The sequence below is a fragment of the Mustela putorius genome, unplaced genomic scaffold (genome assembly GCF_011764305.1).
Source record: "Mustela putorius furo isolate JIRA1106 unplaced genomic scaffold, ASM1176430v1.1 tig00003836_pilon_pilon_pilon, whole genome shotgun sequence".
In the NCBI taxonomy this organism is placed as follows: Eukaryota; Metazoa; Chordata; class Mammalia; order Carnivora; family Mustelidae; genus Mustela; species Mustela putorius.
In genome coordinates, this window is record NW_025421989.1 from 24,984,912 (window position 1) to 24,998,309 (window position 13,398).

The 13,398-nt window shown below is 38.4% G+C and overlaps 1 protein-coding gene across 1 annotated transcript in view; it reads left to right on the forward strand.

Annotated features, from left to right (window-relative positions):
• The window catches only part of IL1RAPL1 (interleukin 1 receptor accessory protein like 1), a 1,495,797-nt gene that overhangs the window by 1,439,733 nt on the left and 42,666 nt on the right, over positions 1-13,398 (forward strand). The gene's annotated exons all lie outside the window — the stretch shown is intronic.

Here is a 13,398-nt window from a genome sequence, read left to right on the forward strand (position 1 = left end):
CATAGCATCTCCAAATCAGAGTCCCCAAGTTTAACAAATTCTCTCCTTGGATAATATCTGACATTTTGCAGTCAAAATGTTTCCTAGCCTGTAACATTTTTCTTGCTTCTCTGCTCCTCATCTGTGAAAGACTTCTAAACAGCTGACCTCAATTCTTTCCTTTTTTTTTTCTTGATAACTAATGCCAAAACAAAAAATACTCTCGGTGGCTATTACCCCAGGAGCACAAATTGTCTGATACTAGTAATTTTGTACCTTTGAGTTTCATGATATGGACATTTCAACAAGGTTGTTTGACTGCCACCAAAATTACAGGCATGAAAACCAACCTTTTGAGCTATTTTCCTTAGATGTAAAGTATATGATGAAAGTGAGGTTAAATTCAACTTATCTTTGCCTTAGCCCTGGAATATTTTTTTCAAAAGTCTCTTGATCTCTGGTTTTCCTGATCAGCATAGTTTTGCCTTTTAGTCATTTTGGTCATTCAGTTTGCTTCGGTGTGAACTAAACTATCCAAGCAGCGTCTTTGTTAGGAAAGAAAAGCATTTTTTTGAACTTCAAACATACACTATATGCACTATCATGTTGACATGCTAGGTATGCACAATTGAACAACTTTTTATTACTTGTTACAAGAGACAGGGTGATAGCTCTCAAAGCACTGTCTTCCTGGAGGAGTTAGTACAGAAAGCTTTTATTCGGTGTATTAGGGGATGGGGGCAGGAGGCTTCCATAGGCACTCTTTGGTTCAATTGTGCATACCTAGCATGTCAACATGATAGAGCATATAGTGTATGTTTGAAGTTCAAAAAAATGGCCAAAAACTGCCCATAAAGGGAGATCTTAGTATTTTAATGAGCTACAGTTAACTTCAGGGCCACTTAGAGGGGCTTCTGCAAACGTCCCCAGCTCGAGTCTGGCTCAGACTGGCTCACATAAGGGGCCATCAGGGGACACACACCTGGCAAGGCACTATCAGGTGAAACATCTAATTGGGTGTCTCCTTGAAAAACAAAACACACTTCTTCCCTGCTTTTGTCCCCTTTCCTCCCTTCAGCTAATAGCTTTTAGCTCTCTTATTTGAGTGACTTCCTAGTGCATCCTAGCTAACAGTTGGGTGTTTCTTACATCATTGCAATTCACAAAATTAGGTTCCTTCTGTTTCCGCTCTTGGAGAGTCAACTAGAAGTCTGTAGACAGGGCTTCACAATCATTTTTTTTTGTTATTGTGTTATTAATTGATCTATCATAGCCACTGACTCAGGAAATGAATGTGTGAGCCCTGGGACAGTGCCCAGGCCAACTGCTCCATCCTGGGGAATCCCAAGGGGGCTGGACCAATTGAAAGCATAGATCCCGGCTGAGTTTGCCAACACTGTTGTGGAACAAACTCAGATAAACTCATGGCAAGTAACTCAAGAGATAAGGTTTAGGAAAAAAGAAAGGGAGAAATGTATTTCAGGTACTGGCAGTTGAGGGAGGTGGCAGGCTCAAGCCTGAACAAATGACTTATCCACCAGCAAGATGGACACCTAGAGTTTTAATAGGGAGAATTTGGGTGTGGGGGTGTATACAAGAAAGCAGGCAGAGAGTACATGATCATAGGTGGGGTTCCGTATGTGTTCACCCCATGATCATGGGCAGGGGAGAGGACTTCTTGTTTGTGGTCTTCCCTGCATTCTGTTGCTCTCAGGGCTTTTCTGCTGTGGTGGTTGCAATGTTCCAGTCATTGGAAAATACCTTCATCATTGCCTCTGTTAAGTTTGATAATGAGAATAACAGGCTGCGGCGCCCAGGTGGCTCAGTCGGTTGAGCGTCTGACTCTTGATTTCTGCTCAGGTCATGATCTCAGGATTAGGAGACTCAGCCTTGCATTGGGCTCCCTGCTCACAGGGAGTCTGCTTAGGATTCTCTCTTTCCCTCTGCCCCTCCCCGCCCTGACACACACGGTAGGCACAGGACATGTGCGTGCTCCTCTCTCTCTCGCTTTCTCTCTCTCTCTCTCAAATAAATAAACAAATCTCTTTGGGGAAAAAAAAAGAAATAAGGACAAAGGGCATCAGTTAAAGCCAGACTCAAGCAATCTTGTCTATTTTAGGCTTTAACTTTTGGGGTCGACAGTTGAGCAAAAAGGCTTGCTGACAATTGCAGGCTTTACAGTGCAAACAAATCACCTAGGGAGTTTGTTAAAAAATGATTGGAATTCATTAGTCCAGGGTGAACTCAAGGTTTGAATTTCAAACAAGTGCCTTATTGATATTGATGCTGCTGGTCTGTGGACTGCATACCGAGGTCTTTGCCTAGACAATAGATCCTCTAATAAACTTGGTAGCTTTTAATAGGTGAACAGCAACTAGCTCTCTCTTGAGTTCACTGTTTCCATGAGAGAGAAATGAAAATGGAATATAGCCAGTCAGTGGGATTAAATCCAACTAATTGCCTCATTCTTCTTACATGGTCAAAACCTTTGAACCTATTTGAACATTAGTGCATTGCCCTCACACTCTACACTTAATGAGGTTACTTGCCTCACGTATTCAATGAAATTGTGCTTTATAAAACACATTTGCTACTCAGAGAGATGTCTAAGAGGGCACTCTCTTTGAGTATTAAATAATTAACCTCTTAAATCAGGAGGGCCGTCACTGTTGGATAGAATTCTTATATAGCCCTTCTTTAAAAAAGGAAATCCACTTAGGAATGTGTCTCAAAAACATGTATATGGATATATATATATATGTATTTCAGCCTGTGCAAATAGGCTATATACAGTGCTCAGTCTATGCAAATAACAATTACCAAGAAGGAACAAGATATGTGATGGGCATTAATACCACTAATTTCCTGTTTTGAATACTTGTATTCAGCTGAATCTCAATTATGTGTAGTAAGGAAGGCCAGACATAGTAGAAGAATTGAACTTCCACATATGATTGGTCAATGATAGGGACTGCAAAACAGAGACAAAACTCAGTAATGCAACCTGGGTAAACTGTACCTACATGTTCAAAAGTTCGATTCATTTTAACAGGCCTGTCTCTAGCTTCTAACAGAAGTTATAAATCACAAGTAAACCTATGATCAGAGCAGGGGTAATACACTAGAATGCAGATCTTTGTGTTAGAAAATTTTTACAGGACACACAAACAGCCAGCTTAAAAAATAATAATTCCGTTGAGGGTATTCCCAAGAAGCCCACAGTATCATCTAGCACACACACACACACACACACAGAGCACTATCTCACATATGTGATCAGAGATCACAATAGGGATAACATTTTCACAACTACCACCCACCAACACACCACTCCCTTCTTTCCCAGAATTACCTTGATAGGACAATGTTGCATATCCTGATCAAAATCTCACTCTACAGCAGACTGCCTAAAGACGATCCATATGAAGGAACAAATCATGCCCATTCACCAAACATGTATTAAATGCCAGGCATCGGCAAAGTACTAGGCTAGCTGTCTTCAGTAGTTAAGTCACTGCTGCCAGAGGAATGTCTGCCACCATCCTGGGGAATAAAAGCAACATTGCTTGGAAGAGGGAGATAGCCGCGCATTGTTATAGCTGTGAATTCCTGCGCTCAGTTGAGAAATGGCAAAACTGGGTTATAAAATGCAAGGTTTAACTTTTAATAAGCAATTCCTGTATATCGAACTTTGACAACCAGGTCAGTAAAGTGAGAAATTAGACACGACATATAGAAAATGCTAACTACTTTCTCAGGTCATATAATAGGAAAAAATGTGTTGATTTCCAATAAATTACAATGGAAACTTTTATTAGATTTTAGTGTTAAGAACTACATTTACCATCTATAAGAAATATGTTAGCTGTTTGTCTCTACTTTTAGGGCAAATACACTATTTTTAGTGTGTATTCTATGAAGATTAATGTATCTGGAGGTTGATTTCTCTCTAAATTAGAAATGGATATTTGAATGCTATTTTAAGGAAGAAGAATTTCCTCTACCCTTTAAGGTCCTAGTTGGACTAAGAATCAAAGTGACATGAGACAGATTAATAAAAGAAAATCAAATTTAATATTTAATAGCCTACATATGGGGAATCCACACAGACATGGAAATTCCAAAGACAGCGAAGCAACATGACATTTATATGTGCTAAAGAGAAGGATGGGGGTCAGAGGATACAAAGGAAAGAAAGGCCTTTAGCAGCAAGGTAAAAGGAGATGTTTAGAAAACAAAGGTTGCCCAGTTATACAGAGAAACTTCTTAAAGAGGAATCTCTGGTACCAGCACCGAGTTGAGGGGGAGGTAAAGATCTTTTCCTGAATCTGCTGGGTTTGGACGCTTTTAACTCAAAATAATGTTCATGCCAAGGTGACTTCACTTCCAACAAAAAAATCCAGTGATATATTTAAGAAAGCACAAAACGATCATTTTTTAAACCACCCAAGAATCATTACCATGAATTGAAATGTATGAATGAGTGTTTACTGAAAAGAAATTGTAAACTGTGATGAAGAAACACTCTTCCTTGAGAATGTTTTAGTTATGACTCTTTACTTGTATGTGACCTAAAGCACATCTCTTTGTGTCATTATTCTTCATTTTTATGGTTTGTAAACTACTTGCCCTTAAGCCCCTGTGTGGGAATCTTGTAAGAACATATAAAACCCTGGGTAGGGCTGATGGTATATATTAGCCAATTTGTCAGATTTTATAGAATCTCTGAGTTTTGAGTCACTGTACCTCATTTTGCAAATCTTGAGAGTGAAATTAAGTGGTTGGTCTTTGTAGGGATGTTTTCAAAGTTTTAAGTGTTTGTAAAGTTGACTCATATCTTTAGATGACAAGTTCCTGTAACTGCAAAATAGAAATGACAATTCGGTAAGATATGCAGCTGCAGTACAGAGTACTGACCAGTAATGGTTGCCAAATTCATGGAAACTAAAATGGAAGAGGCTATTATCAAAGCCTAAAATAATGACACATCAATTGCCTCACTTAAATCAGTTTTGAATTCTAATTCTAGTATGTCATATAAAGTGAAGATGACTTAAAAACTCGTATCATCCCATAGTTTCAGAGTAATGACTCACAACTGCTTTGCTATCAGAAAAATTTCCCCTCTTCCTTTCTAGGTTCTCTGGCAGGTCTAATAATTAAATTGATGTAAAATGGACTAAAAGGAGAAAAATAATTTTGTGCATATAATAGCCCCATAAAAGCATGAGACCCAAAGTCAGTCGCTTGAAGCTTTTGTCCATCCTGAGCTAAGGAATGCTATACAGGCTTGGGACATCAAAGGGGGAGGAGGGCAGGTCACAGGGAGAGAAGAAGCGCAGATATTTGGTAGTCAGATCTTTGCCATGTCATGCCTATTAAGTCTTCCGGTTAAAAAGTTCTCTCTAGAGGCACCTGGGTGGCTCAGTCCATTAAGCATCTGCCTTCAGTTCAGATAATGGTCTCTGGGCCCTGGGAGCAAGCTCCACATCAACTCTCTCTCTCTCTCTCTCAAAAATAAATAAATGAAAACTCTTTCCAAAAAAGTTTAAGAAGGGCGCCTGGGTGGCTCAGTGGGTTAAAGCCTCTGCCTTCGGGCTCAGGTCATGATCTCAGGCTACTGGGATGGAGCACCACATGGGGCTCTCTGCTCCACAGGGAGCCTGCTTCCTCCTCTCTCTCTGCCTGCCTCTCTGCCTACTTGTGATCTCTGTCTGTCAAATAAATAAATAAAATCTTTAAAAAAAAAAGTTTAAGAAAAAATTATCTCTGCTAATAGCTGTCTTTCTGAGCTAGGCCCCCTATTTCAAATTCTTTTAGACAGTTAAGGGAGGGGTAGAATTTTTTCCTGAGTTTGTTGGGTTCTTGATGGCCTTCAGCTCAAAATAATCCACATGCCAATGTGGCATATTATGCAGTGGCATGCTCTCTTCCTCTTGTGTTAATTAGAAGTACACTTCTAATTCTCCCCAGATGAACCAATTTTGTGTATATTATTTGAATATGTCAGTATTGAAAATAGCTTAATGGACTACTTTAAAGATATCACAATAAAAAAATTCCATATTGGTTATCTTCTTGTGTAGACTGCTATCAGTGGCAACTCAGTAGTCACATAAAAATTGGTACTATCCAAATATATTTTCATCTGTCAACTATTGACATACCAGTTTTAGTTTTCTCATCTTTAGAAGAGTGCAATTAGAGTAAATGAAATTTCAAATCCATATATTCTCTACTATGGGACTGTGTTTTCTTTTTCTTTTTTTTAAGGATTTTATTTATTTATTTGACAGAGATGCAGGCAAGAGAGAGGAAGGGAAGCAGGCTTCCTGCTGAGCAGAGAGCCCAATGCGGGGCTTGATCCCAGGACCCTGAGATCATGACCTGAGCCGAAGGCAGAGGCTTTAACCCACTGAGCCACCCAGGCGCCCCTATGGGATTGTGTTTTAACCTACTGTTGACTGAATATTTATAAACTGCTGCCCAAAATGTTATTTATATAAAGAAAAGCTCCATGGTATTGTTAAATAATTCTTGCTAGGCTTGCCTTGCTGAACTGGGCATCTATAAAATATAGTTGAATAAATAGTTATGTGAATAAAAAATTGGGCTTAAGAGTTTGTCATTCAGGGGCACCTGGGTGGCTCAGTGGGTTGAGCCTCTGCCTTTGGCTCAGGTCATGATCTCAGGCTCCTGGGATCGATCCCTGCGTGGGGCTCTCTGCTTGGCAGGGAGCCTGCTTCCTCATCTCTCTCTCTGCCTACTTGTAATCTCTATCTGTCAAATAAATAAAATATTTTTCTTTCAAATAAATAAAATCTTTTTAAAAAATGAAAAAAGAGTTTACTATGAAGACTCTTAGTAGAACACAGATCATAAACCACCTTGGACAACTCCATTCTAAACTGTCTAGAGTAAAAGTCAAAATATAAGCTGCTTTGGAGTATTAGCATTTAGATGTTTCAGTTATGTGAAAACCTAATACACTTGAAAAAGACCCATATAAATTTTTTCAACTGAAGTAGTAGTAGTGGTTATCTCAGGGTGGTATGATCCCATGTGACCTTTCATTTATTCTCATTATTCTTATATGATTTTCAAAGTCTTCACACTGAGCATGTTTCATAGAGTCAGAAAATAAAAAGAGAAAAAAAATCTGTTTTGGTACAGCCACGGACAAATTTTAAAATGATTATAGGATACCTATCATTCATCTTTTTGCTATCACACCAAGTTATTTACACATTTTAAAAGTATATTAAAACCTATTTGCTTTGATGTACTCTCTCACTCCCGTTTTATGCCTGTCTGTATTAGAAAATGTTACGTTTGGGGGGACACCTTTACTTCTACATTTTTTTTCTCAAACCACTGCTGGTTTTCATGCACCAAAAATCAATACGTAGAGCAAGATTGTAAGATACTGCCTTGGTCTTTGTGAAGCAGGTCCATGTTATTGCCATTTTGGTAGAAGAGAATGCTTTCCTAAGGACAGGCCCTTTCTATCTCCCAACTACTCAGGCCACTAAACTATACAAACCACCCACTTTATTCTCAACTTTGTCAACGGTTTAAGCAGCTGTTCACTGTTCCCTTTGGAGGAATCAAGGAATGCTAGATCCTGCTACCAGTAGTTCCCAAACCATGCCTATTTCTTTGGAGAGTATTAATGAGAGAAGAAAAAGATGTAAACAAGTGTTAAATTCTTGACACTCTCTGTTTACGAAATGAGAAAGGAAGGCAAACTTACCACTATTTGTCTTAGCACTCTTATGTTTTCAGGAAGCACAGAGCTATCAAAAAGATTCAAGAGAGATAAGAAATGGAATTTTCTGTTACTTCCTTTAAGAGAAATAACCCAGCATATGGTTTGATTGTTGTTTTTGCCTTAATAGTCTCTAGCTCTGTGGAATAACCAAGATTTTGAGTGAAACTTGTCTCATGAGAGGAATCAAGGAACAGCTTTTGCCCAACACATTTTATTCTAATGCTTTCAATAATTAAGAAATATATTAAAACCCTAAAGGGAGGAAATTGTGATAAATAACATAAAACTCAGAAGTTGATCAAACCATCCCATTTTGTGTATTGCAATGCAATCAGTTCTTACATATATGCAATATTTTATAAATCAATCTCCAACAGTCAAATATACTACAAATCATAATTTTTTTTATAATGGTTCAGTGTTTCTGTAGAAAACATGGCTCCTTCCTTTGGTTATCTAAGCAGTGCAGATGTTCTGGTTCTTTGGCCAATCCAAAGCATTCCCAGTGGAAGACCAAACTGTTCTAACTGTGACAGTATATCCTCTGGTGGAGGATTGCTTTCAGGATAAACACTGCAGCCCTTCACAAAAAGGAGTAAAATGGCAATGCCACCTTCAGTGACAGTTTTCTCTCAAGAGACGTTTTCTAACATTCCATCTGTGCCTGTCTATTTGTATGACATGTTGAGAAAGAAATTCCTAGTAGAGGGAAAGCAAATACTCTTTCTTCTAAGAGATTTTCTTTTAGGCTTTTGTGAAATTTGACACCTTGATAAACAGTAGCCCAGTCTTCTAAGCTGGTCACCTGAGGCCCATTTTGCTCTTCATTAGAGCAGAGTCTCTTCCTTCATTGTCTGGTTTCTCCTCATCATATTCAATCTTATGAGACCTAAGATGAAGGAGTCCCCATCCAAATGGTTTGTATATTTGTATGTGTGTACAAATACGTAATTGTTCTGGGTACATTCTACCTTATGGTCTTTAGAGAGACCTATTTCAAACACTGCTTTCATAATCCAACGGGGAAATGTTTTCAGCAATAAAGCTGTCTGTGTTAGTGATGCCACATTGTGCTTTTGGACAATATGTCAGTTTTGCAGGAAGGAGGTCCTATTTTTCTGACCTAATTTTGAGAAGCCTCATTTAATTGATAGCACAAATCCTTCAAGCAAATACTTATTGACAATGTGCTGCTAGTTGCTTCACAAAGAAAAAAAGTAAGCAAACAACTTGTCCTAACTGAGAAACCAGAACAGTTAGTTGACTACCACCATCCATCACGCCATACATTTGCTTTCTCTGTACTTCGTACCAAACCACTTCCCAAAAATCTTTGCAGGCACTGTCCCAGATTGTGCCACAGTGTCTGATCCCTAGCCCTAAAATCTTCTAGTAGAAACACAAACACCATGAGTGAGTTGCTCACCTGACCTGTGGTCATGATACTTAGAGTAAACCATTTCTTTTACATAAGAGTGAAACTTAAGTGCACAATAGACATTGGCTTTCATTACTGTGTCATTAAAAAATCCACTTACATGGCAGACTCTGCAACTAGACATGAATTCCTTTAAGGTAGGAAGCTTGTTTTATTCATCATTTTATTGCTAGAACTCTAAGTACTACACCCAGTACATTTAAGGGGGGATATGATGTGGTTTTTGGAATATAGGTGAGGTTTGGTGGGGTGGGTTCTGGAGTCAACAGCCGAGAAAGAATTCTGGAGATGTCTTCGGTGCAAAAAGGTGGTTTTATTAAAGCATGGGGACAGGACCTTTGGGCAAAAAATGCTGCACTAGGGTTATAAGGAGCAGTTGATTATATACGGTGGGGTTGGAGGAGATAAGGAAAAAGGGAGGTTTTTAAAAGAACTTTTGGGCACCTGGGTGGCTCAGTGCATTAAGTTTGGGTCATGGTCCTTCAGTCCCCAGATCGAGTCCTGCATTGCGTTCCCTACTTGGCGGAGAGTCTGCTTCTCCCTCTGACCCTCCCTCTTCTCATTCTCTCTCTCTCTCTCATTCTCTCTCCCAAATAAATAAATAAAATCTTTTTAAAAAAAATAAAAAGAAAGAACAAAAAATTTTAAAAATAATAAAAGAACTTTCATATGCTAAAGAGGACCTACAAGATACCAGAGTCCTTGCCATTGTCAAGTTAAAGTTGTTTTTCTGTCTAGTAAAGCAATAACGTTAAGATAGTTGGCAGCTTCTTGGAGGAATATCACATATGTCCCACCCAGGAGTGGGGGGGAAGGGGGAGGTTGCAGGATGTCAGCTTATGCTTTGTCTTCAGCTTGCCTTCTGCTCCCTCATCAAGTGAAAAGAAAAAACTGAATAGCATTACCAAAGATGTAAACAATAGATGATTGATTTCTAAATGCCAAATGGATACAAAGTTTCCTAGTTCTGTAAGTCTATACTAGACTATATAGTCATTCGATTTATGAATGAGAGAACATTTCTATATTTGTAGAGTTAAGTTGACCATTTTCTATAAAATGATGTTTTATTACCAAATTAACAGACTGCATATTAATAATTAAACCTCATCAGTTGCTTAAACCTCATGACACGTTGGCTGGCTGGGAGGATGACTTACTTACTTATATTCTGGGAGTTTTAGAGTGGGAATGCATACAAAACTAACTTCTTATTAGAAAATTGAGCTTATTCTTAATCATCCAGCCATTGATCTATTCAACAGCTATTCATAGAGCACCTACTATGTGTTTAATAGTTTCCAAGGCACTTGAGATAGATCAATAAAAATATGGACAAGATAGACCCAAAAAGTCCACTAATCCTGATGGAATTTAAATTCCAGTGGGAGACAGATAATAAACAATGGTACATTATTTAATAAGCAAATTAAATACTATGTTATATCATATGTAATGCTGTAACAAAAAAAAAAAAGAAAGAAAGAAAGAAAGAAAAATGGATGCCAAGTGCAGCCACAAGTTTGTGATTTGGAATGAGTGCTTGCTGGGGCGCCTGCGTGGCTCAATGGGTTAAAGCCTCTTCCTTCGGCTCAGGTCATGATCCCAGGCTCCTGGGATAGAGCCCCACATCGGGCTCTCTGCTCAGCAAGGAGCCTGCTTCCTCCTCTTTCTCTGCCTGCCTCTCTGCCTACTTGTGATCTCTCTCTGTCAAATAAATAAATAAAATCTTAAAAAAAAAAAGAAATGAGTGCTTGGCAGACCAAATTGAGAAGGTGATATGAGCAAAGACAAAGCAGCAAAGAGGGAAGCATACAGTAATCTGGAGGAGAAATATTCCAGTCAGAGGGAACAGCCACAGCAAAGGTCCTAAGGTGAAAAATTGTCTATAATGTAAAACCATAAACAAAAGTAAATGACATAATGCAATGTAGTAAGTTACCAAGAAAGCTACAGAAAGTACATTTTCTGATGAAATGAATCACTTTTGGAAAAGCTTCATTGAAAGTGTGGGTCAGCCTTGCCTCACAGTCCTGGTAGGGTTTTGATAAATGAAAATGGGAAGTTCTACGTCAGTCTAGAATTGAGAAAACACATGTCAAGTTCAATTCACATTGGAGGGATGATTCTGGCTAGAGGTTAATTAGCTTCTTCAATTAAAGAAGTGAAGGACCGTGAATGCCAACATAAGGGTTTTGGACTTTCTTCCATTAGCATTGTAGATCGGCTAACAATTACTGAAGAAAATTCCAAGGCAAGGACAGCATGTTTTTGGAAGATTACCCTGAAGGTTTTAGACAGATTACATCAGAATGACTGTAAATAATAAAATTTTAAGTCAAGACTAATCAACACAAAGCACACTCTAATTACAATAGCACTTGCAATAATACGATCTTATCATTTGACTTGTCTTTCATTTTTTAACTTTTTATTTTGAAAAGAAACCTGGAGACATTACAGAAAATAATGCAAGAATAGTACAGTAAATTTCTATACATCCTCTTCAACTAGATTGACCAATTATTAACATTTTGCCACACTTGCCTTACCTGTCTCAATGTGGGTAGGTAAATAAAAAGATAGAACGACACCATGTATACAAGCACATAACATATTATTGATGTTGTGTGAGAGTAAATTGCAGACATCAATGGCTAAACTTTTCGGTGTGAATCCTCTGAAAACAGGGATGTTTCCTTACCTATCTAGAGTATATTTATTAAATTCACAAAAACTGGAAATGGTAGAATGCTATTATCTAATATACCATCTATATTCACTTTTATTTTATTTCTTTTAATTTTTTTTAAGATTTTATTTATTTATTTGACAGAGGAAGATCACAAGTAGGCAGAGAGGCAGGCAGAGAAAGGGAAGCAGGATCCCCGCTGAGCAAAGAGCCCGATATGGGGCTCGATTCCAGGACCCTGAGATCGTGACCTGAGCTGAAGGCAGTGGCTTAACCCACTGAGCCACCCAGGCGCCCCTATATTCACTTTTAAAAGGTGATCCCATTAATAACCCCTAATACTGTATTTCCCATCCAGGATTACATTTAGTTGTCAAGTCTTCCTACTGTCCTTAAACCTGGAATAGTTCCTCAGCCTTTCTCTGTCTTTCACGGTGTTGGGAAGAAATTTTCTCTGCGCATCAAGGTCCTTGTAACTAAGCATGAGACAGATTAACGGGAGAATGTCGAATTTAGTAGGAGGAATCCACAGTCAGGCAACAGGAGGTTTATCTGACCCTCCTGAGCCGCTAAGGGGAGGAGCTTGGGAAACAAAGTTTGGAAAACAAAGGGGTTTAAAAAACAAAGATTGCCCTGTTATGCAAAGAATTTTCTTAGGTGAAGATCTGTTAATACTCTCTTCCTGGGCAGGCTTTCCTTTCCAATGTAAATTTAGGCAGTTGCAGAAGCAAAGAGCTTTTACCACATCTGCTGGGTGTGGATTGCTTTTAACTCAAAATCATCTTCACGCCCAAGGAACTGCTCTTGATCCCTACAATGACTTGGACGTTTCTAAAAAGTAGAAGCCAGATTTTATTTTTTTTTATACAGTGTCTCTTGGTTTGCGTTTGCCTGATATGTCCTCCTTTTTTGGGTATTGACCTGTTTCTGGCTGGAATACTACATAAATGATATAGTGCTTTGTTCATGCATCCCATCAGGAGGTGCATGATATCGATTTGTCCCATTACTGGTGATGTTAATTTCGGTTACTTCCTTGAAATGGTGTCCATTGTTACATCAGTCCTTAATAAATAATCAGTGGGGAGGTACTTTAAAACAGTGTGAATATCCTGCCACATCGATCTTTCACCCAATAATTTTAACATCTGTTGATAATTCTTACCTGAATCAATTATTATTAGGATGGCTGTAACATGGTGATTTCTAATTCTGTCATTTCTTCTATTTTTAGAAGAAATGACAGAATTTCTGCTCTGGCTAAGGAAGACCTTTCCTTTTAATGTATTTGTTCGTTAACATGAATGCGTGGAATCATGTTTTTTTGATTACTGCCATTGTTCATCTTACCTTGTCTTTTATTACATACCACTTATGAATATTCCTTTCACTTCATGGGAGAAAGCAAAACCAAATTTAGTAACCTTCTTATCTGGTTGGGAAGAAGAAAAGCACGTTTTAAGGGTAGGCTCTAGCTAACTATGGAAAGAATGATGTTTTTTTTTCCTCTAGACTTTC